Source organism: Athene cunicularia (assembly GCF_003259725.1).
Source record: "Athene cunicularia isolate RWA chromosome 2 unlocalized genomic scaffold, athCun1 chr2_part1, whole genome shotgun sequence".
Classification (NCBI taxonomy): Eukaryota; Metazoa; Chordata; class Aves; order Strigiformes; family Strigidae; genus Athene; species Athene cunicularia.
Window position 1 is genome coordinate 122,020,780 of NW_020799095.1, and position 21,245 is coordinate 122,042,024.

General features: G+C 36.4%; 1 long non-coding RNA gene across 1 annotated transcript in view; it reads right to left on the reverse strand.

Moving 5' to 3' along the window:
• The window catches only part of LOC113477069, a 59,237-nt gene that overhangs the window by 28,887 nt on the left and 9,105 nt on the right, over positions 1–21,245 (reverse strand). The gene's annotated exons all lie outside the window — the stretch shown is intronic.

Here is a 21,245-nt window from a genome sequence, read left to right on the forward strand (position 1 = left end):
AAAAAAAAAAAAAAAAAAAAAAAAAAAAAAAAAAGTACTGATCTGAGCAAAATATATCTTACTGAAACAACTCCAGGTCTATAAGCACTGTCATAAGTAGCATGTAAAGAAAAGGATTTTTCTCAAAACCTGGTATTTTTATGTATCTACCTTCATATGCACATTTGGAGTCAAAACAGAGAACCTCGTTCGGAAAAAAAAAAAAAAAATGTACATGTGCATTATGATGCAGAGAAATAAAAAATTATTTTTGTGAAACTACTGAAAAACAAATCCACGATTCAGTGTCAGTCCAAATTTCATCCTTCCCATCTACCACAAAAACATCAGGTTGCTTCCCTCTTTTGAAAATTAATGTCTTTTCAACAAACAGTCCTTCCTCCTCTCCCCTTCTACTAACACTTTCTGTCCTTGGGGATAGAAGCCTACCAGCTTTTCTTGTTAGTTTCCAGAGTAAAACCCTCTCTCTGGCAGCAAACAAACAAAATTCTTTTAAGTAAGTGACTCATCAAAAAGAGGGAAAAAGAGTCTATGAAACTCTGTGAGATCAATTTAGTCTGTTTAAGATAATTCAGAGCAGCCCATCAAAAGGGACAGTCCTCGATTCCTCTCTGCAAGCTGTAGGTATTTCTTCCTCTCTGCTGCACTGGAATTTGTATAGATGCATGGTACAAGATCATTAGAAAATTAACTCAGGTGAAAATTTAAAAAAAAAAAAAAATAAAAATCTGTTCTGCTGTTCTGTTTTCAGCTGAAGGCCTTGTCTGATATAACATTGCTCATTTGCTTAATAATTTTTTTAAATACCAAAATCCTAATCATACAAAAGAACCTTTATTAAAGGATAGTTGCTCCCTCACAATGTCATTGAGGAGTAGGTGGCTTGACTTTCTTCTCAAGATTAGGACCTCGACATTATTCATCCCGGGAAAACTTCCATCAATATAGCTAGGAATTTATATGAGCCAGGAATTATTAAAACTCGAATAACTGTGTCAGCATTTATCTGCTCAAACAGTGAAATTCAGAGTTAAACAAAACAAGGGAAATCTTATTAAAATGCATATTAACTGTGATACCTCGAAAAACGTTTTCAAACAGGTAGTTCAGATGTTATTTAATAATTGTGACAAATGTCCCGAAGAATTAAGTTTTGCAACATAGAGAAAAGAATTTAAGATAATGTATTTGTCACATAAAATAAGGGAAGATTTTGGCTTTGACTGTAACAAAACAAGGCTCTGACCTGTGTGTTGTTGTGGGCAGACTCAAAGTCAAGTTTTTGCCAAAGTCAATCTGTTATGAAACACTAGACAGATAACAGTGCACCTTAGGTGCTTATCAAACACTCTACATACCTATTGTTTCAGAAATCCTACAAGTAACAATAGATCAAAATACAGGTCCATGAACCAGTGCCAGTATTAGCTTTCTCTAATATATTCACCGAGCTATCTTCAAACAGTGTCCTTGAAGAAAGCAGCAAAACCAGATGGGTTTGTTGTTGCTTTCTTAGGCTGGCACTGCACTACTTCTTTTCAAAGCTAACGTTTCACAGTCTTCTTATAAACAAAAAAGTGTCTGACTCAGAAAAAATTTCTTTTCTCTGTAGAGGAAGAAGCAGGCAGGCTTGCTTCCCAGCTACACCCATGCCTCTCCTGAGGACTCAGAACGACACGGGACTACATGAACAGGAATGATTTCTTAACCGACTGTGCCACCATGAGGCCGGAGTACACAAATGCACTAAAACCAAACGAGTATCTTGTCTTTGGTATCAAACGCTTTAAAATTAAGAGCCGCCATAAGCACGTATCTTAAAAATGCTTGTTTTAGAAATTTCTAAATGTAGGAATTCAAAAAGCCAACGGGAGAGCAGAACTTTTTTTATTCCAAATTCATTACAAATGCTTTGACAAAAAATAAATTAGATTTAACACTGACTTTGCTCCTCTTTCATTTCCTTTGTATTTACCATTATGTATAAGACTTTAAGAAATTACAAAAAGTGGGGGATAAGAATAAAGTTATTGAGGATTATACGAATTAAGGATGGCTGCATTAATGGGAATTTCTTTCCTAGTTCTTGCAAATTAAACCTATGTAACTTCAGCAACTAGTACGTGTATCAGTATCATCTGGGGCCCAGAAACTACACGTTACCATATGAGGACCCCACAGGACCCAAATAGAAGCTCACAGATAGCATTTAATACATAGTGATAGCATTAAGACAAGCACAAAGCACAGCAGATGTCATGGCTTCTTGGATGAGGGAAAAGGAGTGAAGATAGAGCTCTCAACTTTCATACTGTAACTGAGCAGTTAATGCATTCTCCCACAAACAGGAAGAAGTTTCCCCAGCTCTCTTCAGGATCCAGATCCAGGAGTACACCTCTCCCACCATTTAGGGGCACGTAGTGAGTCTGGGGCATGGACTGTGCAGGGAGGAATGAAAGGGGAATGGCAGACAAGAAAGAGGGAGAAAGACGGTTTTCATATTGTATCTGGGGCCTGTCTAACAAAAAAATGTAGAGAGTGGGGAGAAGAGAGCAGAACTCAGGTCTCTCCTTCCCAGCCAGCTGTTCTTATCACCATGTTATAGAGCCGCACTCTTCAAGTTCAACAGGAGAAGAGTGGTCCTTTCACTCACAGCTAATATGATTCCCTGGTGTGCAGGGTAATCTCTTGGGAAACACATATTTGAGCCCTTTCAATTCAAAAAGTTATAAAACTTGGCAGTGGAGCCTGCCCCCCTGGGATGAAGGTGAAGATGAGAAGTAGGAAGACAAGGAAGGAAGTATGCAGACTCAGGAGCTGACCATGTGGCTTGTAGGGTTATCTTTAGAGCAGATCCAGACACTGCATCTGCTGTTGGCCCCATCTCCTAAGCCTCCAGAACATCTGCAAGGAGTGAGGTGAGGAAAGATAGAGCAAGACTTACCTTCCTCCTACTTCAAATCCCATACCCATTTATAAAAACATGGGCAGTAGAAAGACATATAAGGAATACATTTCAGACCACAAGAAAGGACATTCAGTTTAAGATAAAGACAAGGTCACTCACTCTTATTGCCTATGTGCAAGATAAGTATCTACTTTGGGGACAGTCACTTTCCAGGTTCCATCAACAATATGGATAAAAAGACTCAAATCAGAGGCCTGAACAGAAGAAGACTTCTGAGACACCACAGGATTTCTGAAAGATCTGCTTGATACTGGCAGATGTAACACAAATCTACAGGGAACCTGTAGCTGTATCAAAACGTCTTCATGGGACTTCTGGCTACACCTACATTTGCACAACAGAATTGTGCCCTACATCTCAGCTGGTTATAGAGAGCTTAGATACTGAGGACCCATGTAGACAACTACCTAAAGAAAACTACATTTCAGTCTCTTAGTCCAGAAATAATTCCCATATCTAAGGATTGAGCTGAAATATGAGAAGACCTTGCAACCTGACAGGTCATCTAGAGAGACACCTAGAGGTATTTAGTGCCCTTTGAGATGCCTTCAGATACCTCACCTGGAGCTTAGCTGCCTCTCCAGAAGAGCTGGAGCTTCCCACAGATTCTCTGTCATCTCTGCCAGTCCATGCTGATGCCTTGAATACCCCAGTGTGCCTCAGACAGCAGTGAATACTTCTGTACAGGCAACTAAATAAAGATTTTAATAAACTTAATTCATCCCAGTTGAGATGAATGTCTGCTCAGGGAGCCAGCAGCAGTAAACTTGCCAGACCAGAGACTGGACTCAAATGCAGTTTTCACATAAGATATAGACAGCTGAAACATCCCACTTCCTGAGTGAGGGCTCTAACTCTTACTGGAGTTAGAAGACCTCAGAACACTTCTTAAAGAATTAAAAAAAATTTTTTAAAAAAAAAATATATATATAGTTAGGAATAATAGGCTCACATATATCAAATTACATAAAACAACTATTTATAAGATATTTGCTTTATGTTGTAGGTTTCACAACTGTAATTAAAATTATTTAGGTGTCCATAAACCAAAAGAAATTGAATGACATTTCCCTGAACTGTCATAATGAGAGACATTCAGCTGCTATTCCCCTGAGTAAGAAAGCTGGAGGAGACTGTAAGCAAGATGTCTGAATCCTAGCCCAACTGATACTTGCAAGGAGACATTCATGCCCTGCTTCTCTGCAAAAATCCCTACTGACTGGGTTAGCTGACCCTTTGTTCAGGGCCACTGGTTGTTATGAATCCTACCACAGATATCTGATGCTTCCTATGCATTGTACAAGTAACTTTGGTATCTGGGATGGAATGGTAAAATTTTGAGTGATAATCCTCAATAGAAATTTTGGGTTTTGCCTGTTTATATTTCCCAAACTGCCATAAGACTGGCAAATCATACAGCTACAGAACTAAATAAACTTCTCATTTTCTAAATTTTCATTTTCCTTAGTCATAAAGTAACAAAGAAAAGAATCTTTAATTATAACAGGGATGTAATGTGTCCATTAACTTTAATAACTTAAAATACACATTAATCTGTGTTTTAGGAAACACAGAAGTGTTTTTACAGGGAAGGGTAGCATTTTAAATTGTGTTCAGAGAAGTTACTAATTTTATTCATTATTGGGGGGGTTATGCAATATTTTGTAACTAATGCACAGCATACTCACACACATGTACACACACACACACGAGGTCGCTGTTTGGAAGTTCTGCTTTAAAGACCAAATTTATCAACTTCTGCTTATTCAAGGTGTGTTCCTGCCTCCCTGTCCTCTGCTGCCTCATGTTTTTGCAGCCCATCTCAGGATCTCTCTTCCTTTGCCAGACTTTAAGTACAACCTTTTACATGGAATCTCAAAAGAACAAGTTCAAGTGCTGAGAAGGCAGAAGAAGCCAGGAGAGTGAAATGGGAGCATGCACCATCCTGGCAGCTACTGTACCATAGCTGTGGTGCAGTAGCGTGACCCATTGTGTTTGCATGCCATGATGTGGGGAGGATTGAGAGTTTTGTACATTACTGCTGTAGAATGGACAAGAATCTAAAGTGGCCCCAATTTTTTGTTTTCTAATAAAAGGACCCTTGAGCAAAGACCTTCTTCTTTATTACATAACTAAAGAGAGAGTAAAAAATAGGCTTTTCCTTTCTTAAAAAAAAAAAAAAAAAAAAAAAAAAAAATCCAGTTTGACCCATTTAACTTTTAATTCTTAATTCATGGTTTAACAGGGATAGCAAACAGCACAGCATTGTGAAAAGCGAAACCTAGGTATTCTAATGGAAAACAAAGGTAAATCTTATTCTTAGAACTACAAATAAAATCAAAATTATTTTTTAGAAAAAAATCGTTCTAGGGAATTCATGTATACTCATTCACTCACTTTTTACACAGTTTATTAGAATATTCTTTCAATTCTTCAGACTGTCTCAGAAAAGTACCATTATTTGAGATTACTGCCTCATTTTCATATATCACAGTATCTGCACAGAAAAATGCACAGGACTTTGTGTAGCCATAGTTTGTTTTCTAGTAAGATTGGTTTTTTACAATATATTGATCTTGACAGCTTTCCTGAGTTTTAGAGAATAAGTTTGCCTCATGCAGCAGACAGAAATGGATGCAACATACTGATGCTAGCATTGTTATGTGTATAGAGGTACTTTCCTGTCCTGGTATGTTAAAAGCTTATTAACGTTTCATAGTCTTTCTTTCCAAGGACATATCATGAAATAGGCTGTAATTAATTCAGCAGGAACATTCAGAATTGAAGCTATCCAAAGTCAGAAAATGCAAGTAAAAAAACGGCTAAAAAGCTTTTTTGTTTTCATTTTGATGCTAGTAGAAAGACATATTAGGCCCCAGATTGTTCAGTTTATTTTTGCACTTAGTTTCATTGAACGTAATTGAGATTCTCATGAGAGAAAGGCAAATGGATTTGGCCCAGTGTGTTTCTGAACAGACTATTGTGAGAAAATGATACAGACAGTTAAATGCATCTCCAACTTCTTTATAAAGATATCATTTTCCATATATATCAAATTTCACACAAACTGATTGTCTCTAGACAATTTAGAGAAAGCCAGTTAGATTTAGTACACTTTATTTTGAGTTTCTGTTCCCTTTTCAGATTTGACTCAATAGAAGAGAGGCTCTTTGGGAACATCATTCTAACCTTCACAGCCCATGTGGTCAAGTCTACACAGCCCACACTTTACCATTACAGCATCTTATTTTATATAATGATACATGGAAAAATGCACAAACACTCAAAAAAAAAAAAAAAAAAAAAAAAAAAAAAAAAAGCAATAATTAACATTATGAATAATTGCTTGCATCTTTGTGTTGAATTGCCCCAGCAGGAGCATGCATATGAGTCCATCTCAGACAAAGCTACATCAATCATTCTAAGATTTTGAAAACTTACAAAAAATTTTGGTTTTTTCCTTCAACTCAAAATGGAATATGTGTTTTTTCTGTCTCATTCCCACACATGGAATTTCTGTCCCAAAACTATGCTCACCACCACCCAGAATGGACAGCATTTAGTTCTGACTTCACACCAAGTCATAAATCAGATATTTTATGCCTTGCAAGAGGTACAAATGACAATTACCAGATGTTTTTTTTTTGGCTTCCAGGGAAAATACAAAGATTTACAATCCAAATCAACATACAGCTATTAATATTAATTATTGATGAGATTAATATTAACATTACTCATTATGAAGGGATATTTGAGTAATTTTTAGATGTCTCTAACAATTATGAATTCTACTTTTTGTCCTTCATGCCTATTTATAACTAGACCCTTAGCATCCAATTAGACTTATCTAAGAAGCAGAAGATATTACCTTCAGAAGTTAAAATTAGCTGTAGATCAATTTTCCTGAACACAATCATATAAGGCGATCCCAAATTGATTTTCTATCCATTTGGGATGAACGCACTTTGCATTTCCAGCTCCTGTCTAATTATACATGAATCTAATTTTACATGGTCTTTCAGGGACTGAAGATCCAAATATTGCCTTTGATTCACTAACTAGGAAGATATTGGAGGTAACTCACCATGTATCATCTACTATGTTTTCTGTCTGTGTATAGTCTCTACCCTTTATCAGTTTAATTTACTTTGAAGCTGGCTCCTAATCAGTTAAAAAAGCTACCTCAAAATGACTGCAGATAGACAGTACGCAGAGAAACCACTGCACAGGACTTGTTAACTCAGACACATGTCCAAAACACTATAGGCAACCAGGGTCACTCTTCAGCTCCCCATGGGAAGTGTCCTTCCATCATCTCACACAAAATAACTTCAGGCAGCTTAGACCTCTAGAAAGTGCTAAATGCTGTAGACTGAGAAGGTGTGGCTGAAGGTCCAGCAGAGAAAATAATTGTTGCAAAAGGAGAAGGAAAAAGAAAAATAAACTACAGTACAAAACCATTTGAGCCAAAAATGTTTGTGACCAATAAGATGGTGATAGCAATTTCAGTAACAGAACAGTATTTGGGAATAGGGGAAAACTGCAGTTACTAGAAAATGTTATTTGCACTTGTAACTTAAAATCTGAAAAGGCAGAAAAGAACAATGTATCTCATGCATTATGTATCTGGTCAAAATATTGCTCAGATGTTCTCATTAGAGAAAATTCTCGGATGGTATAGTTAAAGGAGATCTCACTTTGCCTATACATTCTTAATATTACCTCAGATGAATAATTTCTTAAAGTAAGGAATATTTAGTCACATACAATCCTCACCCTAAACAAGTGCTGACAGTAAAAAAATTGCAACTTTACCTCCCATCTTCACTCCCACACACACATAGACAAAACACCTCATTCCAAATGCCAAGAAAGGCAATTAAAAGTTAAGTTGCCTATCTGTATGCATTATTTATATCTTGCCTCCCAAGGACACCCTGTACCATTACCACAAAGGCTGTACTCCCCAGACTACTCAACACCAGTGTAAACCCCAGCTGCCCAGTGTGCCCTGCCTGAATATTCTGTTCTCTTTGCTATTAACTGGGGATCATAGCTTAAGAGTGGATCACAACAGCTCCAAAAATGAGAGAATGAAGAAGCCACAGAGGGAGACATTTAATAAGCTTCTCGGTGGCTTTTTGTTTGCTTGCTTTTCAGTGTTTCAAATCTGTCTGGATTAAGTACTCCGGTTCTGAGAAGAAGGTTGAAGTGCAGCTACAATTGGAAGATTATTTTTCTTCAACAGCATAAAGCCTTTGTTACTGCAGAAGAAAATATGATTGAAAAGAGAAAAAGATTTTAATGTTGCCCTCCTGCTCTAAATTTCCAGTGATAACAAACAGTATGTAATCCAAAGTCACACATTTACATTTTAAAACGACCTGTGTCATATTGGTATCCATTTCTTAATCAATCTCAGAGGGTTTCTTACAGTTCTTAATCATTTCATTCATTGGCAATCTTAAGATGCCTCAATAATTTGTATACAAGGAAACAAAATAGCACAGAAAAACTGTAGCAAACCCTGTCTGAGTGAGAAACAGCAGCTTTTACAGAGAACTCATCCATTTATAAATTCATACCCGTTCAGCTCTCTTCAAAGGGGAAGCTTAGCTGTCAGCTCCTGACTAATGCTGTAATTTACATCCTCGGATCTTTGCTACTCATAAAAATTTGTTTGGAGCAGATTAATAGACACCACAGGTGGTATTACTCCCATTTTGCCACTTGAGGGCAGTCATTTCGTGTTCTCTAATAAAATGCTAATATCTAGCAATTTCTCATGTTTGCAATTAGGCTCTTCTAAGCCAAACGGTGTCACTGATATACACAAACAGAAACCAAACACAGACTATCTATCTCTTCTGAATAGCCAATCTGATACGAAATTCATCTCGGTCAACCTGTGGGAGAGAAAGCTAATAAGCTATGACAAAATCAGCGATCAAGGAAGAAGTGCTCAAATGAGAATTCAAAAAAAAGAACAGCTTAAAGGATACTGAGAAAAATTAGATGTTTTCAATCAGCTAGGCCTGAAGGATTTGCCCTGTAGTATGCAAAGCACTTGCTGAAGCAACCTCAGCATTATTAGTAGTTGTAGTTGAACAGTACGAATAGAAAATGGGTGACGTTTCTAAAAAACAGGAGAAAAGTGAAAAACATGTGGAAGATCTTGAAAGCAGGGCAGAATTAGAAGCAAAACCACTGTGGATCAGCCAATTCACTTCAGACTTATAAAATACTAAAATAATAAAGAAATTTGCAAGATCTTGAAAGGTACAAAGGGAATGAGCAAATGCCAATCTGGGCTGTCAAGATAAAAACTTTGTCACACCATCTTAATTGTCATCTATGATAGAATACAGGGTCTCATGCAAAACAAAAAGGCGATTGTCATATATCTTATCTTTTGTCACATCTCAACAATAGCTCAAATAACTTTAGTGAAAGAAAATCAGGAAATCATGGTCTAGCTAAAGCCATAGTCTGGACAAAACATGCTTGAAAATATGTATGTAAAGAGTAGTTATCAAAGAGTTTATAATTTGAACAGTAGGACAGAGAGAGCCCTTATTAAATCTGCAGAGGATACAAAGTGAGGTGAAGGGTTTGTATATCACAGTCAGAAGTTCATTCAAAACACATTATAGATCCTTTCTTTCTTAATAAACCTTACATTTTGGATTTCCCATTGATTCTGCCACTCCATTCAACCAACACTCCTATTCTGTTCTCATTCAAAAGTCCCCTCCAGATACTGCCTCACGGAGTTAATTCAACCACATGATCTTCCTGAATTACTCTGCAAGGTCCACACTCTACACTTCCAGCTTCTTTTTCAAAATCCATTTCTGCTTTACTGTTAGACTCATTCATAGAAAAAAAAAAAAAAAACAAAACAAAAAAAAAAAAAAAAAAAAAAAAAAACACACACTCATTTTCTCCCTAGCTACTCCTGCTGGCCCTGTATTACAATCTCCAAAAATCTTGTATATCTTGACAGTGAGTTGAACAAATGCCATTTGCTATGAACCCACATTACTTATCTTAAACTGTGTATACTTTTGGATTGAGATTCTTATTTTAATGAAAGGGTTTTTTCCTGTTTTCTAATTATTTGATATTTTCAGTAGAAAGATACATTAATTTGCAAGATAGCCAAAGTAATTATTTAAGCAAACTCAAGTTCTGTAGCAATTAAAGAACTACTCTGCTTGTCCATATTTCTTCACATCATGAGTAGGAAAAGCTTGTATGTGCTCTGTGATAAATGTAAGCTATATATGAAGGTAGTTCTTGGATTTCATCAGTCGTTTCTTTTATATAGAAGCTACTGTAAAGGCCCTATTGACACTAGGCAAGAAGGCAGCAATAGAAGGTGAATGGATGATAGAGACTCCTTCATTTCAATGACAATACTGCCCTGAACTTTGATCCTGTTCTATAGCTTTAAAAGTGTGAATTCGGTTCCACTAATGGAAATGATCTTGGAAAGACTATTCTTCTGAATGAGGAATGGCAATAAATTTTACCAAAATAATAGTGTATTGTAAAGAGAAAACAAATGTTTTTCTTCGTTCAGAGATACCAGATGCTGCAATATGAAGCATCAAAGGATAGAGAAGATGTTCGAGCTTTTTACTTTTATAGTTCCTTAAATGACCTTCAGACAAATCTAAGAGATATTTCTCTTGAAAGGACAAAGGAAAACTTGTGACAATGTGAGTGCCATAAGTCTCTGGAACACTAGGCAGCTCTTGATTGAAGGCAGCATCACATTTATTGACACTGCAGATATCTACTGTTCAAAAAGATTCAGGGGTATGAAGTGCTGGTCAGATTGATAAGGTTTCATATTGTATGTAGAGCTGCCACTTAATATGAAGGGATATTTTTAAATTTTCTATTTTATTTGCAGTGGTAGACTATCAAGGTTACCCAGAATATTGGGAAGGAGGGAGGAAGAGAATTTGCTTTTCATGTTGTTATCCCACATCAAAATGAACTGCAAAATAATTTCAGGTAATCTAGCCAGAAGAATGCGGGCTACACAGTTTTACCAGGACACTGTATGGGCCAACCAACCCAGCAAAGACTGGACATCACTGCCTTAACCAGGAAAGTCTAGCACTGTTGTTTTAAAGAATTGTATTTTCTGAGCTGACCCAGCTGTACTGATTCATTGCTAAAAGAAGAGTTTGGTGGCTCAAAGTGTTTTTAAATATAGTTTGCAATCTTCCTTGAGATGAAGGAGAGCCATAGTATAGTCGATATTGCTTAGATACTCTACACGACATCCACAGCAATGATGCAGCCAACTACTGTTGCAAGAAGTGTTTTTAAAGGTGTTTATATAGCACTGAGAATAATATAGTTTATACTGCATTATAAATAAGCATTGCTAACAGATAATTATTCTTAAAGACTCAAAATTACAAACCCACATTGCCCCAAAATACATTTATCTTCCTTATAACATATGAATCTAATTCTCTAATACTTGCTCAAATAAATCTATTAGTGAAATCTTTCCTGGTTGGAACTATGGTTCTTTGTAAAATGCTGAACCATGTTTCAGGATTGGTTTAATCTACTGAGTGACTAGATTTCATTCCATTTAGTTTGTGAAATATTAAATTATGTGCCTCCCAAAGCATTATATCTCATTAGTCTTAAACTTGAAAAAAAATAATTCAAAGGAATAGCTGGAACAGGTTTTGAAAATTTTGGAGATAATAACGTTTCTACAGTATTGATAAAGAGCTATATTATCACCTTTATAATTTTCATTAGGATTTAATTTGCAGATACTTTTGATGCAAATTATGATGCTTTTTGACATTTTAAAGGAATGTCATCAAATACTTAATCACAAGTTCTTACTGTATTTGGGTTATTGACAGCATGTATATTCTTGTGTATCTCTTCAGGAGAAATAGAGCTAACTGTATGCCATGTGACAGAAATGCACTGGTTTTATTAAAAACAATATATTAGCATTAATACTTTGAAAGCATTCCTCTCTCTCCAGGATATTTCAAGCGATATTGTATGACTGGTTTAGATTGTTAGCTAACGTAAGCCTATACTATCTTAGGATGGGATTCAATAATTCTGAAGTAGAAGCATGCATGATCTAATAATCAAGCAAACATAGGCAAATTATACATTGCTCAAAGAAAAGTGTAGTTTATGCTATCTGAATAAGACCACATGCTTCTTATAGAAAGTCAATCAAAACACAGAATTCAGAAAGAAAAAAATATTTGCATTACTAATAAGTCTAATAATTCAATAATTAAGAACTTCACACAAAATTATGAGCAAAAGCAGAAATAAATTACTGCATTCATTATGCTGAAGTGGGAGGAAAATTATAGGTCATTATGTACTGCAAACGACATCAATTCTTAGGTTTAAAATGTGCTTTAGTGAAGAACTAGTGGGTTTTGGATAAAAGCAGAACTCAATGAAAGAATGCAAAAATCCATTAGCCTCAAATTTATAAATCATTCTCTTTTACATTTCAATATGCCAGCACTGATCATATTTAAAGTGCATTTGCCCTGAACAGTGGAATTCATGATGTTTGGAACATATCACCTTGCTGTGACATCTGTCAGCCCTTTACTGTGGATTAAGGGAGGTGGTCAGGTGTAACCACTGTGATGCAGCAAGTGTTACCAGCAGTGTTAGAAAAAGGTTTTGAAAGTATTCAGCAACTGGATTTTCTATACCTGAAAATTAAACTTCTGACAAATCTACCAGTATCTCAGGTTTTATAATACTTAATTTTTATCTTTACCTTAACTAAGAGAAGATATTGAACAAAATACATGCAAGTGACTTCTGCTTTTTTGAAGAATGAGACTGGATACAACCAGATATAGTCTTAATTTTTGCCATCAAAGGATAGCTCTTGCAGACTTGCCCCAACTCTAAATAAAAAAGGATGTTCTTAGTTGTGAAAACTACCTCATCCTCCCCATCCAGCCAAGACCTTCGCTGGTGCTAAATCAGAAACACCACGTATTGCTACACATTGCCCAACGCAACATCTTTGAGCTCAGAGTGCTGCTGCCAACTGCTCACAAGACAAGCTTTACTGTCTGACGTTTTGGATGCACAGTTTTACAATGTGCTCCACACCATTTTCTTTAGTCAGTCTTTGCCTGTCTTGATTATTCAGTTTGGTTAACTCTTTGGGCAAGAAAGTAGCCCATTCACAGTCAGGCTGGCTGTTGAAAACTCAGCATCACCAAGGCACAGCTTTGTGCTGCTCTGCCACAGCCCACAGGCTGCTGGAATGCTCCCTGGCATAAATTCGGCTGGAATCAACTAGATTTTCCCAGACAGTGCCCACACTTAGTTTAGGGGACAATATGAGCCAGACTGGCAGAGTGGATGACATTACCTTGCTTGGGGGAGAAGAGGAGGAAGAGTTCAGCCACGCAGAGCAATGTGCAGTGAAAAAAAGCCTCTAAGCCCCAACTTGATTTTGTTTTTACCACACATGTAACCAACTGGATTCTTTCAGTCTTGCTTTTTAATAAATAAATAAATAAATAAATAAATAAAAATATTAAAAGTTGACAGAATCTTTTCTCTATCTTAAAACTAAAAGTAGGCATTTTCTTGGAGAAACAAAATAATAAATGAACACAGAACATGCAACAATAAATTAAAACACATCTAAACCCACACCATCACTCTTGTGTGTGAGCTATACCTAAACTTCAGGTAGCAGAAGGAATACAGAATTTTTTCTATCACTCTTGTAGGTGTTTTGGTTGGGTTTTAAAAAAAAAAAAAAAAGAACTTAAAAGGAGAAAATTGTATCATTTTTTCACCACTTTGAAATAAAATTGTTTAAAAGTTTGAGACAAAATGTTGACTCAAATGATTTTTTATTGCATATTTTTACCTATTTTGGCAAGAACAGTTATTTCTATAGAGTGCATGAACAGTTTAGTACATTCTTGCACAGAAAATGTTAGAGGAAAATATATTATGTGGACTCCAACAGCCCAAGAGAGGGGAGGCTGCTGCAGCTCCATATCCACAGGTGCAGCCAGTAGGGATGCTGAAGATGTATTCCTAGTAGGCACACACACATATACCACATACAGCACATACACACACATACATATACACACATACATACGTACGTACGTACATACACAGCCAGCCAGCCACACAGAGACAGAGCACTCATATGAACACAAATGGCACCGACAGTCTCATCCTGTTCTCTGGCTGAGCAGGACAGAGGTCCACTCATGAAAATACATACATGCACATGTATAATGGTGCATCCCTGCAGTAACTGGGCTCAGACAGTCTGCCCAGTAGCTTCTCCTGGATCCCAGTCTCCTCAGTTGCTGGCACCTGGACATACAAGCACCTGAGGCTGCAGCCCTGCTCCAGTTGCTGGTATAAACAATCAGACTCTCTCTTTCTCTCTTTCACACACACACACATGCACAGAGCTGGCTAGGACTTCCCCTGGTCCCATAGCTGACCCTCTGTGCTCTCCCACCTAGAGACATGACTCACAGCTGGCCCTTACAGACCCACTCACCACCTTGCTCCCAGACCACTTCACCTACTCACCAGCTCATCTGGCTTGATCTTCACTAGAGATCACACAGTCATTCACATACCCACAGTTGCTCCAGTCACTGCACCATGGACACACAGGACATCCAATCCATGGCCTGACTCCAGTTGCTGCACTCATACACACAGGAATTTAACAAGAAGGCAGGACACTGATGAGGCACAGGGCATGGCTGAGCAAGTGCACCAACTAGCCAAATAGTTACATTTTACCACACATTTTTATCCCTTTATCCCTCTATTTCCCACACTTGCTCCTACCCAAGTCACCTAAATCCCACACTTCTTCACCTTTGGTTCCTCCCTGAAATCCCATAAGGCCTCCTGTGTAATCCCAAAATGCTTTTCCCCTGCATCCCATCATGTGTCCCACCACCAGGCAGCAACCCCCCCTAGTCTGAAAGGTGATCTGGAGAGCTGTTCCCAGGGACTCATGGTGATGGGTTTCATGTCTGGCTACTGGGGGCGAGGCTCTGTCTCCTGAGGCAGTCCTGGGAGGGGCCCAGACAAGGTGTTTGCTCCTCCAGAGTCCTTAATCTGGGTTCCTTCCTCCCATGGTGCCTCTGTTTCCCTAGACTTGTGAAAATCAATCTTTGATGGGCTGAAGGCTCCTATGATGGGAGTAGCCCAGCAGGGCATTATTTGGGCTCCTCCAACCTACCACAGTCTCCCTGTGTTCCTTTGTGGTTGTCCAGATGAGCGTTTATCACATAACCTGGACATCAACCAGCATAATGGGACACCAAGCCTCTTGGACCCTGTATCTGGAGCATAATAACAGCTTTTGAGTGTCTCAGTAGAAAAGACTGTGATTGAAAATCTTATCACCTTAATTTTATTTCCCCCACAAACATATATGAAGTGCTGTTTGCATGCTAATGCCATTTGCTTTGTTTCAGTGTTTAGATTACTGCAAACTAGATTTAGAATATTTTTGACTGAACCATTTCTTAATTACTAATTGATGCTTCTGCAAGGTGTTCTGATCGTATGAGAAATAATACAGATGCACCTAATCCTGAAGCTTTACTTTTTGTTGGTAAAAGTGAGGGTGTGTCCAGAAAGACTAACATTTGCCATATAGCTGCACTGTTCAACCATTAAAGACAAGGAAAGCCCACAAAACAGCTTATGCCAGTTTCAATTACAGATACATTTAACAATTGGCTGATAAGAGGAATACGAAGAAAAAAAATGGATAGCTTATTACATAGATTGCACTCTCTATTGAAATATTACTGTCTGCTTGGAATCTGTTCATTTCTCTAGACCTTGCAACATCATTATTTTTTCGCATGCTTCTACCTGATTTGTGTTGCTCAACAGTCACAACAAGCTGGAGCAGCCGAGAGCTCTGCTCCACTTGTCATCCATATTGTAAATTATGAACTTTACTTAAATATGCTTCAGCAAAGCATAACAACAATTTTTGAATTGGCTTATGGCACAGATACTTAAATTATGGTTCATCACAGCTTTCCTTACCTGCTGATTTAAATTCATGTAAGGCCTGTAAAGTCAGCAGCAACTATTACAATAGGACAAATGGTAATGGTTTTAAAGTAAAAGAGGGTAGATTCAGACTCGATATAAGGAAGAAATTTTTTACGATGAGGGAGATAAAACACTAGAACAGGTTGCCCAGAGTGGTGGTAGAGGCTGCCTCCCTGGAACATTCAAGGTCAGGTTGAATGGGGCTCTGAGCAACCTGCTCTGGATGAAGGTGTCCCTGCTTATTTCAGGGGAGTTGGACTAGAGGAACTTTAAAGGTCTATTCTATGATTCTGTGAAATAATAACAACAAATAACAAATGTTTATGACCATACTGCTAGCTGAACTAAGTTGTCATGTGCTACATCATGGCCTGCAAAGTGTCATAACTATCCACCCTTTATCTGAAGGGCTCATCCTTAATTCAAGAAATCACCTGTATGTCCTTTATTGGTATCATGAGGAAAGGGAAGACTGAGAAAGATTTGTTTGGCATGGTAACATTAGACACTATAATAATTAGACTAGATTAGCCTAAGGAAACTTAGTCCCTTAAAAATCACCCACAAAGTTCTAAAAAATATCCTCCTTTTATGTTGTCTTAAATCTGTACCTAATAAAAACCATGGATATGGCTCCTTGGTTTAAGACTCTACATGTTAGAACTTGATTTTGCCCTGAGGTTCTGGGGTTTTTTATGTTTGTAACTAAGGTAAGGAAATTGGCATATAAAAAGAAAAATCTGGAAAGGTTAATTAATCACCGTATAAACAGCTAATATGAGCAGTAGTACATTTTACTATAAATGTTTAGGGAGTATCACATATAGGGTAAAGCTTTGAAGAGACTACACCTAAAAGAGGACTTCAGCCTCCTGGGACAGCCTCCACTGTCTTATGAAACTACTGAAGAATCAAAGGACTTCAAAACCACACACTGGAACAAGTTAAGAGATGATCTCCTTTTGGGCTCACGATTAAGACTAGGTGTGTGTTACAAGAGATTTTTAGAAGACAATTTTAAGTGGAAGACTACTTCTCTCCCACTCCACTTTTGCAACTGGTCAAGAACTGAAAATCTGGTTAGTGAAGCAAAGAACTAGTGATGAATGATGCTGTGCAGAGGTCCCTCTGACAGGCTGCATCTCGTCTGTCCTAGCCCTTGACTACCTCATTACCCAGACAAATATGGCACTCACTATCAAGTGCTATCTGCTTGATTTTGAAACTGGATATAATATGTGCATACATCTCTGAAAGACAGGGAATCTTCACTTTCTTTAGGACTGTTTTTTACAGAAATTATTAAAGCCATCATTACAAAAGATTCTTTTAGAAATACATTTCCAGAATACAAAGCTGTAGGTGGGATAACCCAGTAAATTCAGCTAGTCAGTGAGCAAAGATTTGAATTTTATTTATTTATCTTAGTATAAATGCTATCTTTTATAGACTACACTATCTGGGGACTATCTCTCTAATATCAGTCAATTACAGAGATTGGCATGGCAGTAATAATCAAGGTAGAGACAGGTATTACTTCTTCCTATTTGTTTAAGTTACACCATCCCACAGATCATTAGTATGACCTTGGTAAAATGTGATGAAGTCATGCCCTAAAGTGAAGATATACTTTCAGAATTATATACTTTGCTCTTTCAGTAATGACAAACATTTTGCATTATGTATGGCTATAATTTTTACTGTACTTTATGTAGCAGTTTCTCTGTTGCCCACAGGGACTGTTTGGAGTAGGACAGCATGCAGGCAATGAAAATCCTCCAAATAGTTCTAGCATAGCATCAAGGAACAAAGCTATTGGTTTTGTGGTTTTGTTAGTTATTGCTAACAAATGTGAAAATGCAGAAGCTCACAAGGTGACTGCTGCAAAAGCAACTAAGTAAACTGCCATATCATTTTGAGTCATTCATATGAATTATTTGATTGGAATAATAAAGCAGCATGGTTTTCTAACAGCACCCATATCTAAAATATTACCTCTTCATATGACAGCTTTGTTTACCACCAGTTTTCTTTTAAATAAAAAACTCATTAAGAATATTTGAAAAAAATCTATTTTGCTTTATGGCTATTGGTACTTCAAACAATAAATATATCAAAATAACTTCTGACAGTCCTACCGTATTAATAATTAAAGAAAAATAAGACAAACAAAGCAAACAAATTCGCTATTTGATGGATTACTTCCTAAAAACCTAATGAAACTGAAGCTGAAATTCTGAAAAAAATTAAAAATATACTGCATTCAACTGGTCTGCACTTTGACAAAGAATTATCATCTCCAGCTGACAGTGTTAACATCAACTCTGTGAGATATTACTCTGTCTACAAATTAACGGAGGATAAAACCAAATATTCACTTCCAGCAAACTGTCCATTTCCTATATAGCAAAATACACTGTAAGTCATAAAATGATCCTGTCAGTGATGTAAGAATAAATTTAACATCTTCCACAATTTCAGGATAATGGGAATTATGTCATTTTGTTATTTAGATACTTAAAAATGTTGTGTCTGTATCCCCTATCTCTACAGCTGAAAGCAGCTTAAAATGTTGGGTTATTTTTCATTTGTACCATGAGAAGAAACTGCAGTTTTTAGTCTCTCTAAAGATGAAGAAGATAGATTGGAAGAAACTTCCCATGACTAGGAAATATTCCTATTTCTTTAATGACATAATGCATTAATTGATGGTTAAGTACCAAAGGAAAAATGATGACAAATTATTTTTTCGCAAATTTAACACATTTAAAAAACATGTAGTTAAACAACAACAAAAATGTAAATACATTTATTTTAGTAGTTCTCAAACTTAACATTCAGGTGTCAGCAAAAAAAACGCCAAAACCAAATTCTAATATAATGTAACCATTTTATCTTAAAAGCATTTGGTAGTTATTTTACTTCTCATGAAAATATTAGAGATATTTTGGGGCTGGAGCCTGACAAAAGGTTTATTATGGTTTGTTTCCATATTGAGATTCAGTACAGTATGAAAATTAGGAAATCATTACATTTTCTATATTTAAATCAGATTTTCTCAAGTTCTTAAATAGTTTAAATTTTACCGTCTATTCCTACTTCAAATGCAGTGCTCAAAATAATTTTTTTCCTAGTAAATAGTCTTGGAAAAATTGCAGAAGTTTGCTAAATATTAATTCTGTTAAGGTTAAACATTAAACTAATTTCAACTGCATATATAAGTTATTGAATATTTTGCATTTTTAAAATTTTAAATATATTTAACTGGAAACCCCTTTAAACAGAAATTTGAGACATTTTGACTTGTATATATAGAATCACAGAAGCATAGAATGCTTTGGGCTGGAAGTGACCTTAAAAATCATCAAATTCCAACCCCCATAGGAACAAGAAAATTAAGTATGAGAGAAAAAGTCTTAATACACTGCAGGAAATGGTGGTTTTTTAATAATGAGCTTTTAAATATAATCTATTTTCAACTTTCCTTGTACCTCTTTGCTTTTTTTCCCATTTCTTGGAATTCTCCCTGAGACCTCGACAAGATCCCAGTAGATCTGACAGCAATTCCTTAACATGCAGACACTCTTTTTCAGTGTTCTGTGAATTAAGAATGTCACTGATGTTTCATTACTGCTATGTTGTAACTTGGCAAAGTCAATTATAGATCAGGAATCTGATTTTACACCTTTTTTTCTTCTTCAGTACCTGTGTTTACCAGCTCACTAGATAAGATTTAATAGAGATGATCATTTCACCACAAAGGACAAGTTCATTGCTCCTTTCAGTTGATACAAACAATGAATTTGAGTCCAATTTTTGCCAAGGTGCTATCAGTATCAGCTCCTGACTTTGCCTCAGTTTTTGGCATATGCATAGGCCTTTAACAGCCGCTTTAATACAGCTGTGCATCTGATGTCACAAAAGAAATACTACGAATATTATACTTTTCAATCTTCAAGAAAGTTACAGGAATATAATCTCATATACTTTTCTATAACAGTGTTGGGATCTCCAGGCTTCACTTTTCAACAAAGTTGCTGATAATATAAAGAGCTTAAAATGTCAGTGTGGGCCAAGACCATGCTGAGTGTTTTTGATAGCTTTGTCTTGTTTCTGACATTACCTAGGGAGTGTACTAATTCTTTCATTTTTTCACTCTTTCTCTGAATACCAAAGAATGCAGACTATCACATCTATCCATTAGTTTCTGCATTACAAAAAGAGAAACCCTCCTGATAGCATGAACTGGGGAATGGTTGGATGCTATCAACTAGACTCTGTACAAACAGCATTTTCACAGCAAGTCAACTACACTGATCCTGCCAAGTCTTTTTCCAAAAATTATAATCAAATAGTAACTACGGTATTAAGAGTCCAGCTAAATGTTTATTACTTCCTGGTACAGACATACAAGCATATGGACTATGAAGATAATAGTAAAGTTAGTATATGAGGACATATTTTACCATAAAATAATTAACATTTTTCTTGTTAATGAACAAATAAAAACAATTAATACTATAGTGTATTAGGTTTACAACATTTATAAATGTCTATTTAGCACATTTATAAGATAACCACTGAGAATGTTTCAGCAGCCATTTTCCATATGAATGAAATTTGTATTTTATATAATTTTCACAGGGTATACATTTGAAAGTACCACAGGCATATTGACAAAGGAGAGATAAAACTGAAGTTTATCAACAGATTAAGAGTTATTAAACACAGTGCAAGATACATAACCAGTGACATTAGTTTACAAATATCTACATCAATTAATCGCCTGGGAATAAATTGATATTTTAGAGGCTTAGTCAGAGATGAATGTGGTTTAAAAAGAGGCATTTCAGGATATGCCTAACCCATCAGAGAGAAATCTTTTGATAGAAGAATTGCTAAGGCTTTTGCTTTGTTAGAAAGTTAATTTTAATACAATAGTAAAATACGTGGCATTTTACATCTTTTTGTTTTATTGTGCAAGGATATATTACTTCCTAGAATAACAACAAATTTTCTAAAGTGCCTGATGTTATTAAGAAGCAGCTAGCCTATCTCTATGCTGTCTTTATTTAGCCTTCTAAAGTGTGTCATGTTAATGAGACCAAAAAGAGGTTGCCATATTTTAATTCTGAAAGTTTGGTTTCTCTGTATCTCCCTG